The sequence below is a fragment of the Cavia porcellus genome, unplaced genomic scaffold (assembly GCF_034190915.1).
Source record: "Cavia porcellus strain 051 isolate PalLab524CR breed Dunkin Hartley unplaced genomic scaffold, mCavPor4.1 scaffold_9, whole genome shotgun sequence".
NCBI lineage: Eukaryota > Metazoa > Chordata > Mammalia > Rodentia > Caviidae > Cavia > Cavia porcellus.
The window spans coordinates 3,121,867-3,145,278 of record NW_026947492.1 but is presented as its reverse complement, the minus strand read 5'-3'; the positions used below and the strand labels follow the sequence as shown (position 1 = coordinate 3,145,278).

At 35.7% G+C, this 23,412-nt stretch overlaps 1 protein-coding gene across 3 annotated transcripts in view; it reads left to right on the top strand.

Annotated features, from left to right (window-relative positions):
- Positions 1–23,412, top strand: part of Arhgap20 (Rho GTPase activating protein 20) — a 119,678-nt gene that overhangs the window by 14,895 nt on the left and 81,371 nt on the right. The window lies entirely within an intron of this gene.

Here is a 23,412-nt window from a genome sequence, read left to right as displayed (position 1 = left end):
TGCTGTTGAATGCCTGATTGCTTTAAAACTGGTTCAAAAGTGAGTATCACATAGTATACAAATATACAGTTTCCACATTCTGTCAAAAATTTGTAGAAACTGCTAAGTCACAATATTAAAAATTTGCAACACAAAAATTTGATGGTTTTATCACAAGGTGATTTCTATGTGCGAATGAGGTAAATTTTGTAACAGTTTTAGATATAAAGAAAAATAATCATGAAGCTTATTTTTAAAATATTGATTTCTTTTAGGTGTTATTGGCTAACAAGTGACAGTAAAGTGAAAAAGCAGGCAAAAAATGTGTAGAAATTCAGGAGTAATTTAATATAAAATCTGTTGATATATGGAAGTTTTTCAGTGCCAAAAATAAATTATATATCCTAATTCCAGTAAGTGAAACTGGCCAAAATATTTAGGTCGCTATATTTGCAGTTCTCAGATTCAGTATTTTTTTCAAAAAAAGTACCAAAAAGACATACACTTTAGTCATTGGTTTGATTAGGAAATGTAAATTACTTGTAATAGATGCCTAATCAGATTTTAATGGGAGATATTCTGCCAAATAAATATGCAAGAATACATTTACGTGTCATATGTAAATGAGTTTTGGATTTGTTGCTTCAGTGTATTCTTTTCAATGGTGTGTATAAAAGAGAATCTTTTATCTCTTCAGCTTGACCATGATTACCTAGAAAATGCAGGGGAAAGTATTTTTAGGGGCAGTGGATAAAGAGAGGAGGCAGGATCATCAGGACAACTGTCTTTAATTCTCTACTGTATGTATAAAGGTAACTTTATTGTCTATGTTTTTAAAAATGGATATCATGTTAGATGAAGATGCTTATTAGGGGATTCTAGTTTGGAAATGTACTAGGGTTTTTGGTTAAAGGTACTTTTTATATCAAAGAAACTTTAACCTGAGCTCAGGGATCAGAGTTCACCTGCTCCACCAACGTGAAGAACCTATAATAGCATGCATGTAGGTCAGTGACATGTGTGCTGCAAGGGGCAGTTAACACTGGAGCTCTAAAAAGTTTCCCATCATTGATACAGGTCCTGTAACTTATTAAAGTATTTAGGTTGTTATAGAGCAGTTGTTAACAACTAGATGGTAGGAATCTGTATAGAGGACTTTGGGATTCTGTGAGTTACTGAGATTTTATCAGTTATTTAGTGGAAAATGGCCAGAGAGAGTAAGCAGCATGTAAAGCACAGAGCATCCTATACAGCAAAGAATTGTGTAGTTACTACATAGCTTTTGAATATGTCATGTGTGACATATTTGTGAAGGGGAAAAATTCTATACATAATTTTCTTTCTTTCTTTCTTCAAATAATTCTTCCCTCAGGAACTGCTCTGACTCTTCCTAAATAACCTTCAGGCTCTTGTAGCACCCTGTGTATCTTTTAATCATGCCACTCACACCCCATTCCTCTTTAGTGCCCCACCACAAGTTTATTCATAAAATAATGCCCATATCTGCTTGGCACCCAATTACTATTTATTGGATGAATTTGTGAATGAACGAGTGGCTCTATTTCCTAACCAAAAGAGGAGTTTATTTATAATTTGTGACTGTCCTGCCCTCCTGGAGGTAGCCAGCGTACGAGACTTCCTTGCTTGCTGGTTTGTTTCAAGAAAACTGAAGGTTGCTTTTAACAAAATGATTCTGAGTTATTGTTAGGAAGTAATTTTTGTGGCACAATGCTATAGGAATATCTTCTCTCTATATATAGATATAGATAGCTGGACATTCTAGAAATATCACTATATTGGACTTTTTATGGTATTTCTTCATTGTTTAGGAATGATTTCAGACTTGGGTTTTTCTGGTTTTGTTTTGTTTTGGTGGGGTTTCTGTTTGACCAGGAGTCTGTCTGATACCAGGGATTGAATTGATGACCTGGCCCTTGCCAGGGAGGCGCATGGCCACTGAGCTGAGCTCCTGGCCCTTACAGACTTTTCCTCCAGAAATTCATCCTTCTGTTTTAGTAGTCGGCTATCTTGTAGAACTTGTACAGAAATGTATCCACTTTTATTTTAGATAACAATAGATAGCAATATATTACTTTATTATAAATAACAATATATTACCATTTTAAAGTTGGCATTCACTTGTCTCTGTATTTGTGATTTTTGCAAGATTTGTGATACTTTTAAATCTCTGCTTACTGCTGCTGAGAAGAGAGGAAGAGTGACACCAGAAAAACGCTGTGGTAGAGCAGTAAATGCTTGGGCGTTAGATGCATTCGGATGTTTGCTTTCCAGCCTGTTTTTTTTTAAATAATTTCGAATAAGTAAGTCAATTTCTGAGTCTCAGTGTTTTCCTCTATAAAGTAAGGATCATAATGCTTGCATCATACAATAGAAAATGAGAAAATGTTTACAAGATTAGTGTATTTTTTACTAATTACCTTCCTCGTTGCCCTTAGATACACTTCCTTTTTAAGCTTTGAAGGCTCCCCCTCCCCATCTAGTAATGTCAGGTCTGTCAATAAAAAAGCACCTGCTTTGTCATTTTGTAACTTGAACTGGATCATTGAAGCTGGTTCATTTTATAGTAGATATTGAGGCAGAAATTTTCTGTAAGTCACACGGTTCATAAGTGGGAGACATAGATGTCAAATCAGGTTTCTGGTCTTGATCTTTGCATTACAGAAATGGTCTGGAACCAGTATGCTAGGGCTGAACCCTGGTGAATTCCTTCCTCTCTGTGTAATCCTGGGAAGGGTTCTTGGCAAGGGCAATAATGACCCCAGCTCATAGGACTTCAAGGAGGACTAAATGAGCTTTAAATATTTAGAATTCTTAGTCTCCAGCACGTATCGGTGCTACATACATACACATACGCAAGTGTGTGCGTATACGAGTATATCCATGTGTATATATGCGTCTGTATGTATGTAGGTTATTTAATATTACAGTGATAGCTGTAATAAAAGTAGAAATAAAAGTGCACGTTACTCTTGTAGAGAGACTCTTTGAGGACCATGGCTATGGGGAATAAGAAAAATAAAACATGCAGAATATAAAAGCAAGCTAGTATGTAGTATAAATTTTTTGCTAGATAGTTGTATTTTTAGGTCTGGCCTGAAGTAAGTTCTTTGCTTCTAAAACTCTGCTTTGTAAATGTTAGCTGTATTGTCTGTGAGCTCACGCTCTTCTTGTAAGGCTGGGCTCGGTCTTTGGCTTCCTCTTCACCCCGTAGTGTGCCACCTCTGCTGGTGGCATGCCTTGTTTCCTTTCTTTAGGGATCACTATTTCCTGTTCCAGTTAGTCCACTAGTCCATGTTCCATTGTTTGAAAATGCTTCCTTCATATAGTTTTTCCTATTTTTTTTCTTAGTTTGTTATTTTAAGCATAGTTGGGAACAGAAATCTCTATTTTAATCACTTTTGCTGACTTTATTATTTCTTTCAATTGACGTAATTTGAGTTTTATTTCTTTTCCTAGGTCCTAAAATGAAAACTTAGATTACTGACTGTAGACCCTCACATGAAATTTTTTCTAAGCACAGTTTTAGATGCATTAACAAATTTGGATATGTAGGCCTTTTGTTTACTTTCACTTCAAAGTGTTTTGTGACTTCTCTTTGATTTCTTGTATGTATAGATTGTTGTTTTTTGTTGTTTAATTTCCATGTATTTGGCCACTTTCCCAATGTCTTTTAGTTATTATGCAATTATAATTAGAATATCTATTGGGTATTACTTCTGCAGATTAGTAGGATTTTGATTGGGATTACAGTGAGTCTGTAGATCATTCATGATACTGAGTATCCCAAAACATGAATAAAATTTAGCTCTCCATTGTTTAGGTCTTCTTTCATATTTATCAACAGTGTTGTGTACTTTGCAGTGTTGGGTATATTACCTCTTTTGTCATATTTGCCCGTAAGTATTCACTATTTCTGTTTTACTTTTCAAGTATTTGTTGTATGTATGTCGAAAAACAGTTGATTTTTCTATCTTGTCTTATCCTCAAGTTTTGCTAAATTCATTTATTAGTTTTAGTAGATTATCTTTATAGGCTCCGTTAAACTCTCTCCTAGATTAACCAAGTAATCTGCAAATAAGGATAGTTTTAGTTCTTCCTTACGGTGCACATAGTCTTTATTTCTCTTTCTTGCCTTAATCATCTGCAGTGTTGAAGAGAATTGTAGTAGTTACACATCTTTGTTTTATTCACAATATTAGGAAATAAAGGAGAAAAATTTATGACTTTTAGTCATAACTACTGAATTTTGTCGTGTTTTTCACCATCACTATGGAAATGACCATATGCTTTTAATTAGTGCTATGCAAATTATATAATTTTTTAAATGTTAAAGCAACTCTATACTCATAGATTGTTGAATTCAATTTCCTGAAAGGTGTCTTTAAAATTTTTGCCACTGGATTCATAAAAGATGCTTATCGGTAATTTTCTGTGCCCATAGTATCTCTGGTTTTGGTATTAAGGTAATGTTTGCCCCGGGGATTAGTTAGGAAGTTCTCTCTTCGGTTTTCTGGAAAAGTTGGGTAGAACTGTTAGTCTCTGTCTCTCTTCTTCTTTCTTTCTTTCTTCCTTTTTCTGTGCTGTAGAATTCACTTGAGTAACTATTTGGGCCTGGTGTTTTGGTTTGTTTATGTGTTTTGTGGAAATGCTGTGAATACACATACGGTTTGGTTATTTACTTTTGAGTAAGCTACAGAAGTTTATGTAGTTAGGGGTTTTTCCATTTTATGTAAGTTGTCAAATTTATAGCCATGTATTTTTTTCACAATATTCTCTTGTCCTGTTAGTATCCATGAAATTTGTAATCATATTTGTGAAATAAATACTGAATTTTTCTTTCTCTATATCACTTTTAAAGTATTATTTGGTTGTATTAATGATGAAAAGGTCCCTGAATTTTTTTTTCAGCTTGGTGGTTTACCCAGGTATTGCTTTCATACCAGGATTACAATAAGAAAACTTTACTAAATTTAGAAATTCAACTCACTGGCTTTAAAGGGTCTTTTCCAGTTAACTTCTGAGAATGAAATCCTTATCCTCTTGTTAAGTTTTCTCTGCCTTTCTTTTCCCCTTGTGTTTTGATAGACACGTTTTTTTCATTTATTTTTATAAAAATGAGTTCATGGTTATGTTTGTACACCTGTATACTGAAATGGGCTAATTACTAATTTCTGTTGGGCTTATTAATTGTCTGCTTTTTATTAAAAGAAAAAATTGAAGAAAATAAGTTGAAGGAATCAATAACAACTTGTTAGAATTTAGCCTCTGTGGACAGATGGGATAACTTTTAAGTAGAACTACTGGTTCAAGAGTGGTCTTCTGATACATTTCTTTGGAATTGTGCAAACTTCTGAACTGAGTGTCAAAAGTCTATGGTGTAGAAATCTGTATTAAGTTTCCCGTGGGCTAGAATTCTTATGATCTAGTGATAATAACAGGTAGCTGTAGTTTAAGAATGGCATTCAATTGTTTTTCTAACATTTTAATTAAGAAAAATTTTTAAAGTTTATACACTGATATAGTAAACACTCATATTACCTAACTATATTTTATGTGTAATTATTGACATTTACCATACTTCATCTGTGCTTATCTAGATTTTCTCATTTTCCCGAGTCACTTGAAATTAAATTGCACAGAGTTGTTACTCCAAAATAGTTCAACAAAACTCCTAAAAGTATAGCACTTTCCTGTAAAAAAAAAAAACCATTATCACATCTAAGAAAACAGACATAATTTCCTTAATATATAATACATGTTTCTGTTTGAACTGTCTAACAGTTCTTATTTCTTAGTAGCAATCATTTTAAAAACAGGATTTAAGGTTCACAGTTTCATGTGGTTGTTAAGTTTATTTATTCTCTTATAGAATTGTCTGTGCAGTTTTTCCTCTAAAGACCTGGTTGACTACCTTTTTAAAAAGATTAGTACTAAAATCTAGTTTTATATGTAGAATAATCAATGTATTAGTTATCTGCTTCTGTGTAACAAATTATCCCAAGCTTAACAACTGAAAACAACAAATATTTATCATTTCATATAGTTTCTGAGGATGAAAAATTTACCCTAGTTGGGTGAGGATCTCTCCTGAGGGTGCAATCTAGATATCCACTAGCACTGCAGTTTTTATGAAGCTTTGACTGAGGCTGGAGGAGCCACTCAGTCATGCATGTGGCTGTTAACAAGAAGTTCAGTGTTTTTCTATTTGAATTTTTCCATAGCATTGCTAGCAATCCAGCAATACAACATACAGTCTCCTCCACGATAAGTAATCCAACACACACACACACACACACACACACACACACACACACACACACTTGTATATGCTGATCCAGGATGAAAGCTAGCAGGTCTTTTACTATCTAATCTTGGAGGTCACATGCTGTCATCGCACCTACACACTGTTAATTAGAAGGACCACCTTCTGGCACAGTGATGGATAGAATGTATGAGTATAAACATCAGTGGGCATATTATTGTGGCGTGGTGATTTGGAGGCTGACGGTCAGAGCCCATATTCTGAAATAAATATTCCGTTGTTATTATTTATTTCTTTATTTTAATGTTCTTATAAGCTGGATGTTAAAACTTTATATTGTTAAGTAATCAATGTGTACAAGAATGCTGTAGATGATACAGAATGTTTTATATCACTTCACTCCAGGAGACAAATAATCTCAAGTTTTTCCATTGGCTAAGATAACTGAATTTTTAAAAAAAATTTTACTTAAAGAAAGATTAAACAAAACAGAAAATGGGTAGAAATAATACATACTTTCAAAGAAAAAATAAACAGTAAGAAATCACTAGTTGATTATTGCACATTGTTCTCTTACTATTGAACAACTATTTAGTTGTTCAAAATACAAAAGTGAAACATACAAAGTGGGGATTCAAACAGTGAGACTGCAAACCATCCTGTTCAACTATCCAACAATGACCTAGTAATATGATTATCAACCCCATACACTTAAACATACATGCAGTTATCCATATCTTCAATTATGTTGAGGTTGAAGAAACCCAAGCAGGCTAATATCACTCAGAACAATGAATAATAGTATTGCTGGATTTCACATCATGATAACTGCGGGATCAGCACTAGGTACTGTGGTGTCTCCTTTTCTTCAAAGTATTTGTTCATTTCAATGTGCATTATAAGATCAGTTCTCATAATCTGTTTATAGGTTCTACGCATGCATGAGTCTTAACATGTATTTCTATCCTTTCTATATTAGAGGGAGAAACAAAATAAAGCAAGAAAAAACAAAACATATTCCTATAAACACATGAAATGAAAAAGACATATAAAAACCACTATACAAGGAGTTTCTACAATGGTTACTGTGTTCTCTTATTATCTTCAATAGAATTGGCTATATCATCAGACATAGTATAATTGAATATAGCAGTACATAACAATATTAATAAAAATACAACTTTGTAGAGAGTATAAAACTTCAAAAACAGGTAGTAATAAAACCAGAATGGGTATCATAGTGAATCTTGTCATCTTCAGTGTAGTTGCCTATACTCTCAGACTTGATACTATCAATCATGTCAGTTTTGAATAAAATCTGTGGATACCAAACAGCAATCAAACCAATCAGATTTAACTAAGATCAGTCATGATAAAACAGTATAAGTTATACAGTGCTCCAGATTAAGTTAATAGGAAAGTAAAGATGAATACTGTTATTTTTTGGATAGCTGTCTGTGCCCTCAGATTTAGTGCAAGTAGACAAACTGGGCCAGAATAAATCTATCTAAGCAGAGAGGTGCGAGTAATATGGGTTTCAAATCCTGATATACTATTAACAATATCTTCTGCCATCTTTTTAAAGACTATTCCTCCCCTTTCACTCCCCAGGGTGCACAGTACCTTTTTAGGTCTGACCAACACCCTCAGTTTTTAGATTGAGTGGGAGCAACCTGCTGTTTACCTAAGTGATTCCGAACCTTCACCCTCCTGGACTTGCTCTCTGATTGTATTCCTTTACCTATTAAAGCCTGTCTTTCCAACCTATCCACAAATACTGGCCTAGTTGCCCCTATTACTCTCTGGTTCTCTGTCACATAGAGCATTGTTTTCTCATAATTGATTTTCAGTCCATGTACTCTTTTTCAGGTTAATTATATTTCCTATAAAGAACATCTCAGTGGACCCTGCCTCCTGATCTACTCCACGTGTGGTTTTTTGTTTAATTTAGTGTATCAAGGCCATCTATATTAGGGATTCTAGCCAACCTTCTCTGCTTCATTTCTGTTATGCTCTTTTTCTGCCATTAGTTGTCTGCTTTTCTTCTTTATTCTACTTTCTGCTCCATTCATTGAGGCCTCTCTGCCACTGTTCCTGGAATCCTAGTACTTTCCTTTCTCTCTAGAATGTCCTTCGGTATTCTCTGTAGACTTGGACTGGAGGTCACGAATTCTCCCAGTTCCTCTTTGTCTTGGAAGAATCTTATTTCTCCATTAATTTCTAGAGACAGTTTTTCAGGGTACATCAATCTGGGCTGGAGGTTATTTTCTTTCAGGGCTTTGAACACTTTACTCTGAGCCTTGATGGTCTGTGTCGAGAAGTCTACCATGATTTTGATGGGTTTTCCTTTTATAGGTAATCCGTTTCTTTTCTCTGATGGCTTTTAATATTCTGTTCTTATATTGAATTTCCGGGATCTTGATTATTACATGCCTGGGTATTGCTCTGTTTTGGTTGTAGGTGGCTGGAGTTCTGTATGCCTCATACATCTGAGTATCATTTCCTTTTCCTATGCTTGGGAAGTTTTCCTTAATTATTTCTGTGAGTAACCTTTGTAGTTCCTTTGTTTGTACCCCTGCTTCTTCATTCACATTCTTTATTCTTAAGTTATAGATCCTCTTATCGTCTTCTAGCCTTTGTATTGTTACTGCCTGTTTCCTTGTTATTTTTAAGAAATTTTTCCTTTCATGATCCCACATTGCAAACCTGTCTTCCAGTTTGGATAATCTATCCTTAGTTTCTTTCAAGCAGCTTTGCCAGCTTTCAATGGAGTTTTTTATTTCCTAGTAATCTCTTTGAACCTGCTCAGTGTTCTATGTTTTCTTTATATTCTTCATCAAACATATCTCTCCTTTTTTTGTGCTCCTCCATTCTTCCGTCTCTGTCGTCTTGAGAGGTGCTTAGCATTTCTTTCATTCATCTACTTATATCTTGCTTTACTTGGTTAAAGATTTCACTTTTAAACTTGTCTATGAGGTCCCAAAGATATCTCTTTATGTCCACTGGTGCCATTTCTGATATTGCCTGTTTGTTGTCCTCCTTCTCTTTCGTATTTACCTTTCCTGGATCACTGTTCTCAGGGCTGGGGGCTAGGAATTTTTTCTTGTTGCTTCCTCTTATATTTTTTGTTTCTTCCATACAGGCATATAGAGGAGGTCCGAGTCCCTTTCCTTGTTGGTTACTGTTCTGAAGCATGCTGGCTAGGTGATCTTGCCCACTCCAGTGTATATTGAAGTGCAAACAAGAATAGTGTATGCTGGCTCCTCCCCTCCAGGTCAGTCAACCTGCTGAGGCCTTCACTGCATTAGTGTGTGCTGCACGTAGGGAATTGGTTTGGGACAGCTTATTGGGTCTCAACCAGGGGCGTGACCCAGGCCAAACATACCCCAGCAATCTCGTCTAGGAAGGGAACAACTGACTGAAGTCACTGCTGTTCCTTGTTTCTGTCAGTGCTGCTCGATTGCAAAATGTCGTCCCATTGGTGCTCCTTTCCCATGGAAGGGTTTTATTCCTGGCATTCACCGCGGGTCAGTGCAGGTCCCTTGCTGGCTCCATCCTCCATTGGTCTTGCCGACCTCCAACTTCAGTGTGACTGTGGTTCCAGTGAGTCAAAGTGACGGGAATTCGGGCACGCGAGAGCATGGAATCTTAGCTGTCTCAGTAGTAGCCCTGGGACTGCATGTTGACTGGTTCTTTTTGCTTTAGTTTCTTTCTGGGTTGAGAGGATCCCTCTCCCTCTGTCCAGCACTTCCCATGCTATGTTATTTTGGCATCTGAGTTTCTGTCTCAGGGAGCCTCTTTAATCTGCTCTTATCTATCTGCCATCTTTACCAGAAGCCTCAAGATGACTGAATATTGTAAATTTTTTTTCCTCTGTGCAATAAATAATCTGAACTGGTATTAAGGTATCCACTAGATATCCTGTTCAGTCTATAAGACAGGCCTCTTAATGCCCATTTGCAAGTTAGAAAAATTTAGGCCACTGGAGTTTGAAGGTTAAAGTACACAATTTAATGAGAGCCAGGATTTAAAATCAGACCTCTCTGATGCCAGAATCCATCTTATAAGCAATACTATTTGTAGGACGAATGAAAACTTACCACATAGAGTTTTCCACATAGTGTAAAAGGTTTTTTGAAAATATAGGTAAGAACCCAGAAATACAGGGGTAAGGATATTGAACTTGATATCTGTGGTTCATCTACATGGCATAATAAGCATAGTTATTAATCTAAACCCAGAATAATGTTTAAAATGTTATGGGTATCTTGAGGTTCTATACTATTTTCAAGCTTTCTACAAGATACACTTCTCAAGAACTCATTGTTGCCAAAACAAATCATTATCATTTTTAGAAATAGAATTTTATTATAAATTTACATCTGATTCATAGCTCTTGCTTTAACTAAAATAAGGCAGTATTTTGCAATGAGTTGCACAACAAGAAAGAAACACTACCCATCACCTTTCTGCCAAGCTGGGAACCTCAGTGAGCCCCTGAAGGAGAGAAATACCACCCATCACCTTCTACCAACCCAGGAACCTCAGTGACCCATTTGGAAGTGCATAAACCCCACTCATCACCTCTCTACTATCCTGGGAACTGGGTCTGGTGTAACTCAGGTCCCTGGCCCATTCTCCTACATTGTGAGACAGGCAACCAACTTAGGAAGCTTCCAGGACTCAGTAACCTGTGGTCCTACAGTCTAAAGTATAAAACCAGTAGTTACCACAGATTATCAATTTCTAAATTGTGCTTGATGCTGTCATTGTTGCTAACTGTACTCCTGTAGCTAGGATGTCATATCAGTTACAATCAGTTATTCTCCCTTGTATGACAACATTGGGAAGCTCTGGGATAATGACCTCACCACAGCTCTACACCAAAGGATTGGGGACCAAGCCAAACAAAAAACAATATTCAACTCTCAATTAATTGGGAAGGTAGGATCTTGGATTAGATGTAGTTTGGTTATAGCCAAAAATCTCCTACACACAAAAGATAACCCTGAAGAACAAACTTTTCTTAGGCTTTGATATTAGTGATATTGCTACCTGCCACCATAACTCACAAAGATTGTCATAGAAAACAAAATAAAAATTTTTTGAAATGAAAAACGCAGTCTTAGACCTCTAGCCCACCTACAACAATGCCAATACATCAACATAGAGAAAATTGGAAATCACACACCTGAAATTTCTGAAATGATAGCAACTGAAATAAAGAAACAACTCCATGGGCTGTAGAAGTAACAAGATTAGAAATAATCTCTCAGCTAAAAAAGGAAATGACAACCATAATGAAAGAATTGCTGAGCATATCTGAAAAAGGCACAGATAAAAAAAAATAGAGGAGCATAGGAAAATGATGGAAATCTTGAATGAACAGTATCAGAAATAATTAGAATGCATGAAACAGATTAAAAAAGATATCCAGGAAATTAAAAATTCCATTGAGAAATGACAGAATTACTTAAACAAAGCTGAAGATGGACTTTCAGACCTGGAAGACAGGATTGCAGCTAGCAATCATGAGAAAGAAAGATCTCTTAAAAATTAATGAATATGTAAGTAACAGTTCGACAGCTGCAAGATGATACAAAGAAAAACAATACAAGCGTGGTAAGTGTGAACAAAAAAGCAGGTATCAAATGAGTAAAAAAAAGCTTATTTGCAGAAGTAATAGAAAATTTCCCAAACATGAGAAAAGAATCTGACATACAGATGAGTGAGGCATATAGAACTCCAGTTAGCTATAACCAAACTAAATCTACACTCAGACATATAATACTGAAGATCCCACAAATTCAGCACAAGAACAGAATATTAAAAGTCGTTGGAGAAAAGAACCAGATCATGGATAAAGATCACCATCAGGATCACAGGAGACTTCTCAACATAAGCCCTTAAGTTAAGAAGAGCTTGTAGTGAAGTATTTTCAACCCAGACTAATATAACCTGAAAAATTATCTTTGAGAATTAATGGAGAAATAAGATACTTCCACAAAAAAGAACAACAGAAAAAATTGATGACCAACAGACCACCAAAACAAAGAGTACTGAAAGATACTCTAGAAAGAGATAAAAATAACCAGAATTCCAAGAACAACAGCAGAAAGAAACCACCAAGTAATGCAAGCAGTTAACCAGAGTGTCAAAGTAGGTAAGCAACAGCATGAAGGTAACATGACAAAGATAAGCCAATACATATCAGTTGTAGTCATTAATATAAATGGCCTCAATTCACCAATCAAAAGCAATGAGCTCCCAGAGTGGATCAATCAAGAAACAAAATTTGACAATACAGTGTGTACCAGAAACACAGTTAACTGAAAAGGAAATTTATAGACCAAAAGTCAAAGGATGGAAAACAATACCAGTAGCATGCAATAGGAAACCAGAAAAAACCAAGGCTAGCTATTCCATTTGCAAATGGTATAAACTTCAAATCAAGAGTAATACAAAACATAAAAAATGTTACCACATTTGTCAAGAGGAAGAGATAACAATCATAAATATATGCACCAAATATGGGAGCACCCACCTATATAAGAAAAATACTAAGAGACATGAAAAATCAAATAACTAATAACAGTTCTAACACCCCATTGCAACAACAGATAAATCAATTAGATAAAAAATCAGCAAAAAAAAAAAAAAATAGAGCTGAACCAAACCTGTGGCATATGGACTCAGTAGACATTTATGAAGTATTCTAACCAACAGCATCAGAATACACATTCTTCTCCGCTGCAAATAGGATGTTCTCCAAATTAGGATACATAATATCTCATAGAAATGTTTAAGTAAGTGCAGAGGAATAGAAACTATCCCATGCATATTATCTGATCATGGTGCACTGAAATTAGAAATTAATGGCAAAAGAAACCACAAAAACCCAATAAACACAGAAATTCAATACCACCCTTCTGAACAACCAGTGGGTCACAGATGAAATTATAGAAGAAATTAAATGATATCTACAATCAAATGAAAATGCAAATAGAATTTAAAGAATCCTGTAAGATGCTATAAAAGTAGTCAGAGGGAAGTTTATAGTGGTGAATTCTCACATCAGGAAAATAGAACGAGTACAAATAAAACAACCTAATGCTATACATCAAGCTTCTAGAAAAAGAAGAGCAAATTAAGTCCAAGGCCCTTAAAGGCAAGAAATTTTAAAAGATCAGAGCAGAAATTAATGCAATTGAGACAAACAATACAAAGAATTAATGAATCGAAGAGTTGGTTCTTTGAAAGAATAAGTAAAATGATAATCCCCTAGAGAACTTTATCAAAAAAGGAAAGAAAAAACTTAAATTCTTGCACTAAGGAAAGCAAAGGGTGAAATCACTACAGATTCTGTGGATATTCAAAAGACCATGAATAGCTACTTTTTGAAAAGCTTTACACATAATAGGATGGAAAACATAGAAGAAATGGACAGAGCCCTAAAAATGTATAAATGGTCAAAGGTGAACCTAAAAGGTATAAAAATTCTGAATAACCCAAAATAATTTAATGAAATTAAAAGCATAATTAAAAATTACCAACAAAAAAAGCCAGGTCTTTATGGATTCACAGCTGGATTCTACAAGTAATTTAGAGAAGATCCAATGCCATTACTCCTCAAGCTCTTTAATGAAATTGAAAGGAAAACAATTATCCCTAACTTATTCCTAGAGGCCAGTATTACCCTAAAATACCAAAACCACAGAAAGACCCAACCAAAAGGCAGAACTATAGGCCAATCTTCCTAATGAATATAGATGCAAAACTCTTGAATAAAATGCCAGCTAACAGAAGACAGGAAATCATGGAGAAGATTATGCACAATAAACAATTGAGATTCATGCCAGGAATGCAGGCATGGTTCAACATATGCAAATCAATAAATGTAAGATACCATATCAACAGAGCCAAAGACAAAAATCACATGATCATCTCAATAGATGCAGAAAATACCTTTTGATAAAGTCCAACACTCTTTCATGATAAAAACTATACAGATAATTGAGATAGTCTTTGTCTCAATCTGATACAAACCATCTATGACAAACCAACGGTCAGCATCATATTAAATGTACAAAAACTAAAAGCTTTCACTCAAAAATTAGAAACAAGATAAGGATTTCCATTATCACCATTCCTATTCAGTATAGTTCTAGAAATATTAGCCTGAGCAATTTAGATAAAAGAAATAAAAAGATAGGAAAAAAAATTAAATTACCATTGTTTGCAGGTGACAAGATACTGTATGTAAAAGATCCCCAAAAACTCCAACAAAAGACTTCTAGAGTTAAAAACAAAATTCAGTAGCATAGCTGGATACAAAGTTCAACATTCAAAAATTAATAACATTCCTATATACAAAAAAGAAATTGACTATAAATTAGGAAAACCACACCCTTCTCAGTAACATTTAAAAAAATAAGGCTCAGTGTAAGAAAAGAAGTAAAAGACATACATTAAAAATTATATTACTCTGAAAAAAGAAATCGAAGAGTATTTCAGAACATGGGATGATATTCCTTGCTCATGGATAGGAAGAACCAACATAGTGAAAATGGCCATACTCCCAAAACAGTTATGCAGATTTAATGTAATCTCAATGAAAATACCATTAGCATATCTCACAGAACTAGAGGAAACATTCCTAAAATTCATCTGTAACTACAGAGACCTAGAATAAAAAAGGCAATCCTGGGCAACAAAAGCAAGGTTGGAGGCTCCACAGTTCCTGACTTGAAATTGTACTACAAAGCAACTGTGATAAAATTAGCATGATACTGGCCAAAAAAAACCCCACCAGGACTGAGGATCAGTGGCACAGAATATAAGATATAGACACAACTATAATCACATTCAACAAAATTATCTTTGACAATGGACCCAAACATGGTCACTGGAAGGAAGATAGGCTCTTTAATAAATCGTGTGGGATAAACAGGGTTTCCACATGCCAAAGACTAAAATTAGACATATTCCTATCACCATGCACTAAAGTGAAGTCAATATCAGAGATCTTAAAAATAAAGCAGAAACACTAAATGTACTGGAAGAGAAAGGAGAAGACATGGAGTAGACAGTGAGTTCATGAACAAAAACCAGTCTGCATAGGAAAAAGCTCAATGAATCAACCACTGAAGTGTTATCTTGCTACAATGATTTAGTTACTCAAAAGAAATCAACAGAGCTAAAAGAATACCCAGAAATTGGGAAAAAATTTTAGTCAACAAAACATTTCTACCTAGAACATATAAAGAATTAAAAACCATGCTATCCAGATTCAAAGACCCAACCCTAAAATGGTCATCTGAGATGAATATATACTTCTCAGAGGAAGAAATACAAATGGCAAATAAATACATGAAAAAATGTTCAGCATCATTGGTCACTGGAAAAATGCAAATTAAAACAACAATGAGAATCCTGTCACCCCAGAAAGAATGACTATTATCAAAAAAAAAATCCAATAAGAAATGCTGGAATGATGTGGGGAAAAAGGAACTCTTCTCCAATTTTGGTGGGAGTGTAGACTGTTAAAACCACAGTGTATTCAAAGATATAGAGGAAATCAAAAATTCCATTGAAAGTTGGCAAAACTAGTTCAATGAAAGTGAACACAGATTTGAGACCTCACAGACAAGATTGCAGCTAGTGAACAGGAAAGGAAAGATCTTTTAAAAATAACAAGGAATCAGGAAGTAACAATTCAGCCATTGCAAGACGATGCAAAGAAAAACAACATAAGATTGATAGGGATAAAAGAAAAAGGTGGCAACATAAATGATATCAAAAGGCTATTTATGGAAGTAATAGCTGAAAATTTCCCAAACATGAGAATGGAAACTGACATTAGGATTAGTAAAGCATATAGAACTCCAAATAGCCAGATCCAAAATAAAACTACTCCCAGACGTATAATAATGAACATCCCAGAAATCCAACATAAAAACAGAATATTAAAAGTTGTTAGGAAAAAAAAGGACATCACCTATAAAGGACAGCCTGTGAGAATCACAGCAGACTGCTCAACACAAACAATAAAGTCAAGAAGAGCATGGAGTGAAGTATTTCACATCCTAAAGGAAAGCGATTTCCAACCCAGGCTGATTTACCCTGAAAATTGTCCTTCAAAATAGGTGGGGAAATAAGATACTTTCATGACAAAGAAAATCTGAAAAAATTAATGACCACCAAATCAACCCTGCAAAGAATACTGAATGACATAGATATGCATAGGAAAAAAACCACTAAGCAAGGCAAACAATTACATAGAATGGAAAGGTAAAGAATCAACAGCAGAAATATAACTGGTCAAAAAGAAACCAATATATATCAGTTACAACCATTAATGTAAATGGCCTCAATTCACCAATTAAAAGAAAAAGATTGGGAGAAGGAATCAAGAAACAACATCCAACCATATGCTGTCTACAAGAAACACATCTAAACCCTATACCTCAAGCATCTAGAAAAAACAAGAACAAGTCAAGCCCAAAGCCAAAAGAAGAAAAGAAATTACAAAGATCAGAGCAGAAATTAGTACAATAGGGTGCAGTATTTTTAGAACCCTGAGAGGTAGCTGTTAATACCTGTGTTTGACAGACTGGTTAAATGAAATTTAAAGGATTGATCCAACTATATGAAGTCAGAACTTTAAAGTATAGTACCAGGTTAAAATCTGAGGTCTGTTTTGTTTCACAGAATTGATGCTGTTCATTTTCATCTCTTAGCACTCCTGCCACAGACGTCAGCCTGGGGCGTGTGTAAAATCTGTCTCTGTGTTAATAGATTCCCTCCCGTGTAGGTGCGGTTCAGCTCGTGTCTAGTAGTACTTTTTCTGGGCAGTCCTTTCTGTCTTCCCTTTGCAGGCTCACCCCACTCCTCACCCTGAATTCCTGTGATGATTTTCATTTATCTCTCACTGCACCTGTGACAATCATCCCTTTCCGTACTTGTCTCAGTGGCCAGTGATTATGTTATAGCCTGGTTTCCTATCCTCTTTTCCTCATAACTGAAGCCTAAATTTGTGTTTCTCTTCTGTGATCTTTTCAGAATATCAGAACCTTAGGACTGTATTAGTTATAGCTAAAATAATAAATTGACTCATCTTACAGGGTCAAGGACTGAAAAAACATTAAATAGCTGTTAACTCTTGCTTTCCTTAATAAAATAAACCCCCTGGAGACCCTCATTCTCAATTAACCTTCAAAATTATAACTTTCTTGAACTCATAGAGATCTGACTTTGTAAGACAGCCAAGTGAGTGGAATTCTAGTGATAATCCCGCTGAATAAAGCCAGGTCACATGAACTATTTTACTTTTGGAAGAACTCTGGAAAAAGTAAGAAGCAGGTGGAAAGAATGTAAGCTTTGATGCATTTCACGAAGGCCCGAATGTGGACCGCCATGGTAACAGAGGGACACTATCCAGAGGAAGGACGCCGACCGGAACTTTGAATGCAATCTCTTTATCGCTTGCCTTCCATCTTCCTTTGGGGACCCTGGTTGTTGCTGCAGTCATCACAGTTGCTGCTTTACATGCTGGACCAAGCGTCCCCCTAATGGCAGCCTCACGGCCAGGGCAGATGACGTGTGCTCCTAGGCACGGGCCAGACTGCACTCTCAGTGTGAGGCAGCTGTAGGAACTGGCCTTGTCAGTGTCTGGGCAGAGTGAGGAATAGTACACTGCAGAGTGAAAGCTCTGAATCGTAGCGGGTAAATTATTCCTTCCAGTGCTTCGCTCAAAGTCCTTTCTCCTCATACAAGTCGAATGAACACCTTTTGTGTGAAATGCTCTGGACTAGAAACGCTTTTGGATTTCAGCTTCTTCTTCTCACTTTTGGAGCATGTACACATTCAGAATAAGTTACCTTGTGTATGAGACAGTAAACCCAGAATTCACTTAATGTTTTTTATACACCTACACACACAGCCTAGAGATATTTAATGCACCTGTGTTTTGACTGCTGCCTTTTATATGAATCAGGTGTGAAATTTTCCACTTGTAGCATCATGTTGGTACTCAAAACCTTTAGATCTGTAGGCATTTTGAATTTTAGATTTTTGGATTTGTGATGCTAAATTCATATTGTATAAAATGCTTTCACAAAATCTGGGTTCTGGAAAGAATACACACTTTGCCTGTCTCATTTGTCCCCTAAAACTATTCCTGAGCACTGCAAATATTTTAATGATATTGATGTATCAGGCACTTGATACATCATTCCAAATGATTTTGGTATCACTTTTAAGGTTCCTGCTTTTGTGAAGTTTATATTCTAATGAGTGATAACAAAACACACAAATTAGGAATATTAGAACGACATAGTAGAACAGTAATTAAAAGAATAATTAGGATATTGGAAGGCCTTTCTGATTTGAGGCACTTGTTTGCCTCCCATGGCAGATTATTAGGGCAAATGCTGGGCACCAGGGGAAGTAAAAATGTTCATATACCCTAAGAAATCCCATTATAAATTAGGACTTATTCTTCCCCCTCCTTGGATGCCTTCTCATTGCCAGTCCTAAGGTGTGCCAGTCATCTATCAAATAGTGAGGTGTTGGGCATGGGCACTCCTACCCACTTCGGAGCACTGCATTTTGCTCAGTCACTAACTCGGACAAGATCCCTCCAGAAGATATCTGTGAGTGTCTATAAACAGCTTTTTGAGGCCATGAAAAGATACGTAATCATCATCATTCAGTTGGCAAATATTCATTGAGTATTTCCTGTCACCAGTCACTTGTAGTTATATAGCAATGAACATGGCAGACAAAAACCTTGACATTGTGGAGCTTACATCAGTGTTCTACCCAAAACCCTATTAATCCAACTGCAATTCATTGAACTCCAGTGAATATTACTCCTGTTGCCCCCCCACACACCATGTTTCAATTCTAGTAATTGATGACTAGAAATAAACTTTATTCACTTAATTTTGGTCTAGTACTTCTTTGTTAGAAGACAGTGACTCTTCCTGCAGTACTTGTAGTTGGTACCGTCCAGTTTACAATACTCTCGTCTCTAATCACTTCTCGTGTGCTAATCAATAAACTGTAAACTCCATGAAGACAGGGCCCTCGTTGGGCCTGCTGTTACTTTAGGCCCAGGCTCCAGGCTAGAAGCAAGCTTGCTTGCCACCCCACTTTGCTTTGTCGTAAAGCTGTCTGCTTAGTTTCATGGGTGGGGAAGGACGGCGGGAGCTGGGGAGGCGGGGCAAGAGAGGGAGAGAAGCAGGTCACATGGAGGCAGAAAAACTTTTGTGGGACACTAATTCATTCTGCAAATGTGCAGTTGAATTCTGAAAAATAAGAATGAAACTCCCATCAAACTTAATCGTGTTCTGCTTAAAGATTTATTTTCAGATCTCCAGCCCCTGGATTCAGAAGACTCTGGAATTTATGTACATTATAATCTTACTGGAAATAATACAGTTCGGTAGAGTATTTCTCACTAACGGCTCTCCAGCAAGGCCCGCTGGCAGGGACTGTCCCTTCAGCACTTGCTGGGAAGCTCAGAGCAACCACCTCACTGCGCTGAAGTTTTCACAGGCTGGAAATAGATCAGACCTCATGTGTGTTCTCTTAGCTTTACAACCGTGGATGCAGTGCATGCTTTTTACTTTGTTGAAGAAGAGGTCATTTTAATTGTGTGAAAAATGGTTTAAAATGTGGTTTGGTTTTTAACTGAGCCTGTCAGTTTTTATTTGTATAGATTTGAAATGTTGGTTTCACATTTTAGCATGTATTACCAGTTATTTATAAGTATTTATTACTTTTTTAAGTCAGTAAAATAGAATTAAGATGCTTATTATTTAATCTGAGTATATGATCATTATGAATCTCTTGCTAATTTAAACATGATGTGAGAAAAAACATTTTTGAAAACGATGAAGATTTTTAAATGAAGCTTTAACATGGTCCCCCAGGACTGATGTCCAGTGGGTAAGTACTTTAATATTTTATTTTCTTCTTCAATTCATTTTGGATTTTAGTTCAGGAGCTGTTTATACAGTACACATATATACCAGATTGCATTTTATGAAAAGGAGAACTGAGATACTGCGTGAAAATTTTAAAGTTCCAACACCAAGTTGGAATCTTACGTCACTCTTTGTGAGGTGCAGCTCAAGCCTTTGAGTGGGGGGGGTGAGTTAGGCTGTTGGCTTGAACAAGAGAAACAGTTGACTTGTTACTTCTAACAGCTTTTAGGATTTTCTCATTGCAGGACACCTTGATCATTTGAGACAATCTCACTACTGTGGACTAATTACATGTGGTCAAAACCATGTTTCCAGAATTCTTTCCTTCCTCTTTTAATTCTGTTTAGAATTCCAGAAATAGAGCAGCATGGGTTTAAAGATACAACTACTATCATAAAGGTAGATGTAGGTGTGTCTCTACCAAGAAAGCTATATTCTTTGTCCTGTGTTATACTGGCTAGGCCTGTAGTATCATTACCAAAAGAGTAATCTCTCTTACCCTGCCTGTAACAGTTGGCAACTGGAGAATATTAGACCACGTGTGGTGGCACATGTTGGCTTGTAACACTAGCACTCTGCAAGACGATTGCAAGTGTGAGCCTAATCTGGACAACTGAACAATTTAGTGAGATCCAGCGTCAGAATAAAAAAGGGGCTGTGGTTCAGTGTAGACAGATGTAGTTCAGTGTAACGGCCCTTGATTCAGTCTCCAGTACTGTCCCCCCAAAGACCACAGCTTCAAACCAAAGTAACTTTGAGGTTTGACTTTGGTCTGAGTGATTGGAAGAAATTGAGTGATTTCTCTTTTACTTTTGTAGATAAAACAGGAACTAAGGACACTTTTGTTTAGGTATTTCTTCTGCAGATATTTGAGTCCGACTAGCCACAGTTATGGGAACAAGAGAATCAGAAATAGGACATGAATCCCATTGTGCTACACAATGTAGTTAAAATGCCCACCACGGACTGTCCACTCAGTTAGGGAAGCGTGGCACCAAGACACAAAATAGAGAATAGAAGGTAAACGATATAATTAACTGCTATGTAGCACAGTAATGGCTTATATGTGCAATCAAGTATTTATGACTCCTAGTAAAGTCAGATAGCACTGATATATCAGGGACAAGAGAATTTTTTAAGGTTTCACATAAGTTTCTATGTTACTGGAGAAAAAGAGCAAGTAATATATTAAAACTAAACTATGGTATTTTTCCTCTCCCTAGTGTTCTTTTAGCAAAAACTCTTTTAAAATGTTTTGGTCTGTCCCAACCAGAAAAATGGAAAAATAGACAAAGATCATTTACTTTAAGTAAAATTAGATGAACATACATTCAGAAGTACTACTTTTGTCCAGAAGTTTTGCCCAATTCAAAGGCTCCTTGCTTTGCACGTTTAAAAGCATTGTTCCAAGTGTGCCTTTGCAATGTGTAATACTACGACCTTCAGCAAATCACTTGATATTTAATGCTACAATTTTTTATCTTTTGTCTGAGATATAAGAGCTCAGGCTCTTTGTGGGTTCCTGTATGAAACATTTTTTGATTTCTTGTTTTCTTCTTACCCAACCCTCCCTCCCCATTTGTACCACATAGTTGCCTGGAAAGATCCTTTCTGATTTCTAAATTTTAACAGTGTATCATTTTTACACATAATTCCAGTTTTTCAATACAGAGTGATGGCAGTCAACATTTGCCTGGTCAGTTTTGAGTTTTGTTTTGTTTTGTTTCCTGTTTGGATGACAGTGAAATGAAATAAAAGATGGTAAGGCTGTCCAGAGTTACTTGATGTTTGAGGTCTTTTAAATATATTGTATATTTATATCTTATTCCATTCAGATTTTTTCACAGTGGTGACAGCAAAAGGTGAAGAAGATTACTAATTAGAAAATAGATATAATTTCTTGTACAATAGTAAATATAGATCGTTAGTAAATATAGATTGTTTCTCTTTACTGCTTAAAAATCCTTAACATACCATGTGTTGACAGTATAGTTTAAATATATTCTACTTAAAAAACTTTGGTGTTTGGATTTAGTTTTGTTTTAGAATGCAAGTATGCTGAACTTTAATATTTCAAAGGGCAAATGTCACAATTGCATTTCCCTGCAAAGCTTTTCGAAACATCTGAGATATGTTAAAGCAGCCTGATCTAAAACTAAGTTGTCTTTTTACTCTGTTACTGCTTCTAGTCTGTTTAGAATAAATGAACTTTAATACCAAACTATTCATGAATCTCAGACACCAGATTGAATTTTGGGGGTACTTTTATCAGCAAGACCTAAGAACACATTACAAGTTAACATCAAACATTTACTCATTTAGAAAGTATTTCATCTCATGGTGCAGGAGGTCTGAGTCTATTTCTGTATCCAGAATCATAATAATAGTGTCATGCAACTGTTTAATTCTCACTTATAAAGGATTCACACACAGACACATAGTTTTTTCTATTAAGGATTCACACACACACACACACACACACACAGGTAGATAGGCACATCATTCATTCCCAAACATTGAAACAAAAACATCCCTGGCTTTTTGGTAGTTACTCAAATCTTTAAAATATAGGGCAGTTTTAAAATATTAGTTTAAAAAACAAAGGAGACTGGCTGTCAGTAACATGTTCTCTATTCCTTCTTCAGCTGGTTCTTAACTTCAGCACCAATTTACAAAAAGCTGCTAATGTTTTGTAATTTACTGCTGCTGAGCAGAGGAAAGCATGCTTTGCATTTTCAAAGGGGAGATACATTCTTGGCACTGTGGAGAATTTTCTAGAACACATGAAAATACTCCTCTGCTTTTATGTTGTACTAAGTCTGTTTTTATCTGTTACAGGGAGAGGATACTGATAGGGCTTCGCAGGTAATCCTGTAACAGCCAAGTGATTTTATTAGAACTTCCTTGAATTGAAACTTTTTATGTATGTTGTTTTATTTGATATCTTTTTCAACAATTTTTGCAGAAATTGAATATAGTTTTGAACAAGTTGATGACCTTGCAGAATCAGTTACTTAAAATTTGATGTTAACATGAAACCAAATTAGAACCATTTATGCATAAATAACAATTGGAATATTTTATTTTAAAGAGAAAAATCAAGAAGCAAAATGACAACAACAAAAAACAGTGGTGATATAAGATTTCAAAACAAAATGA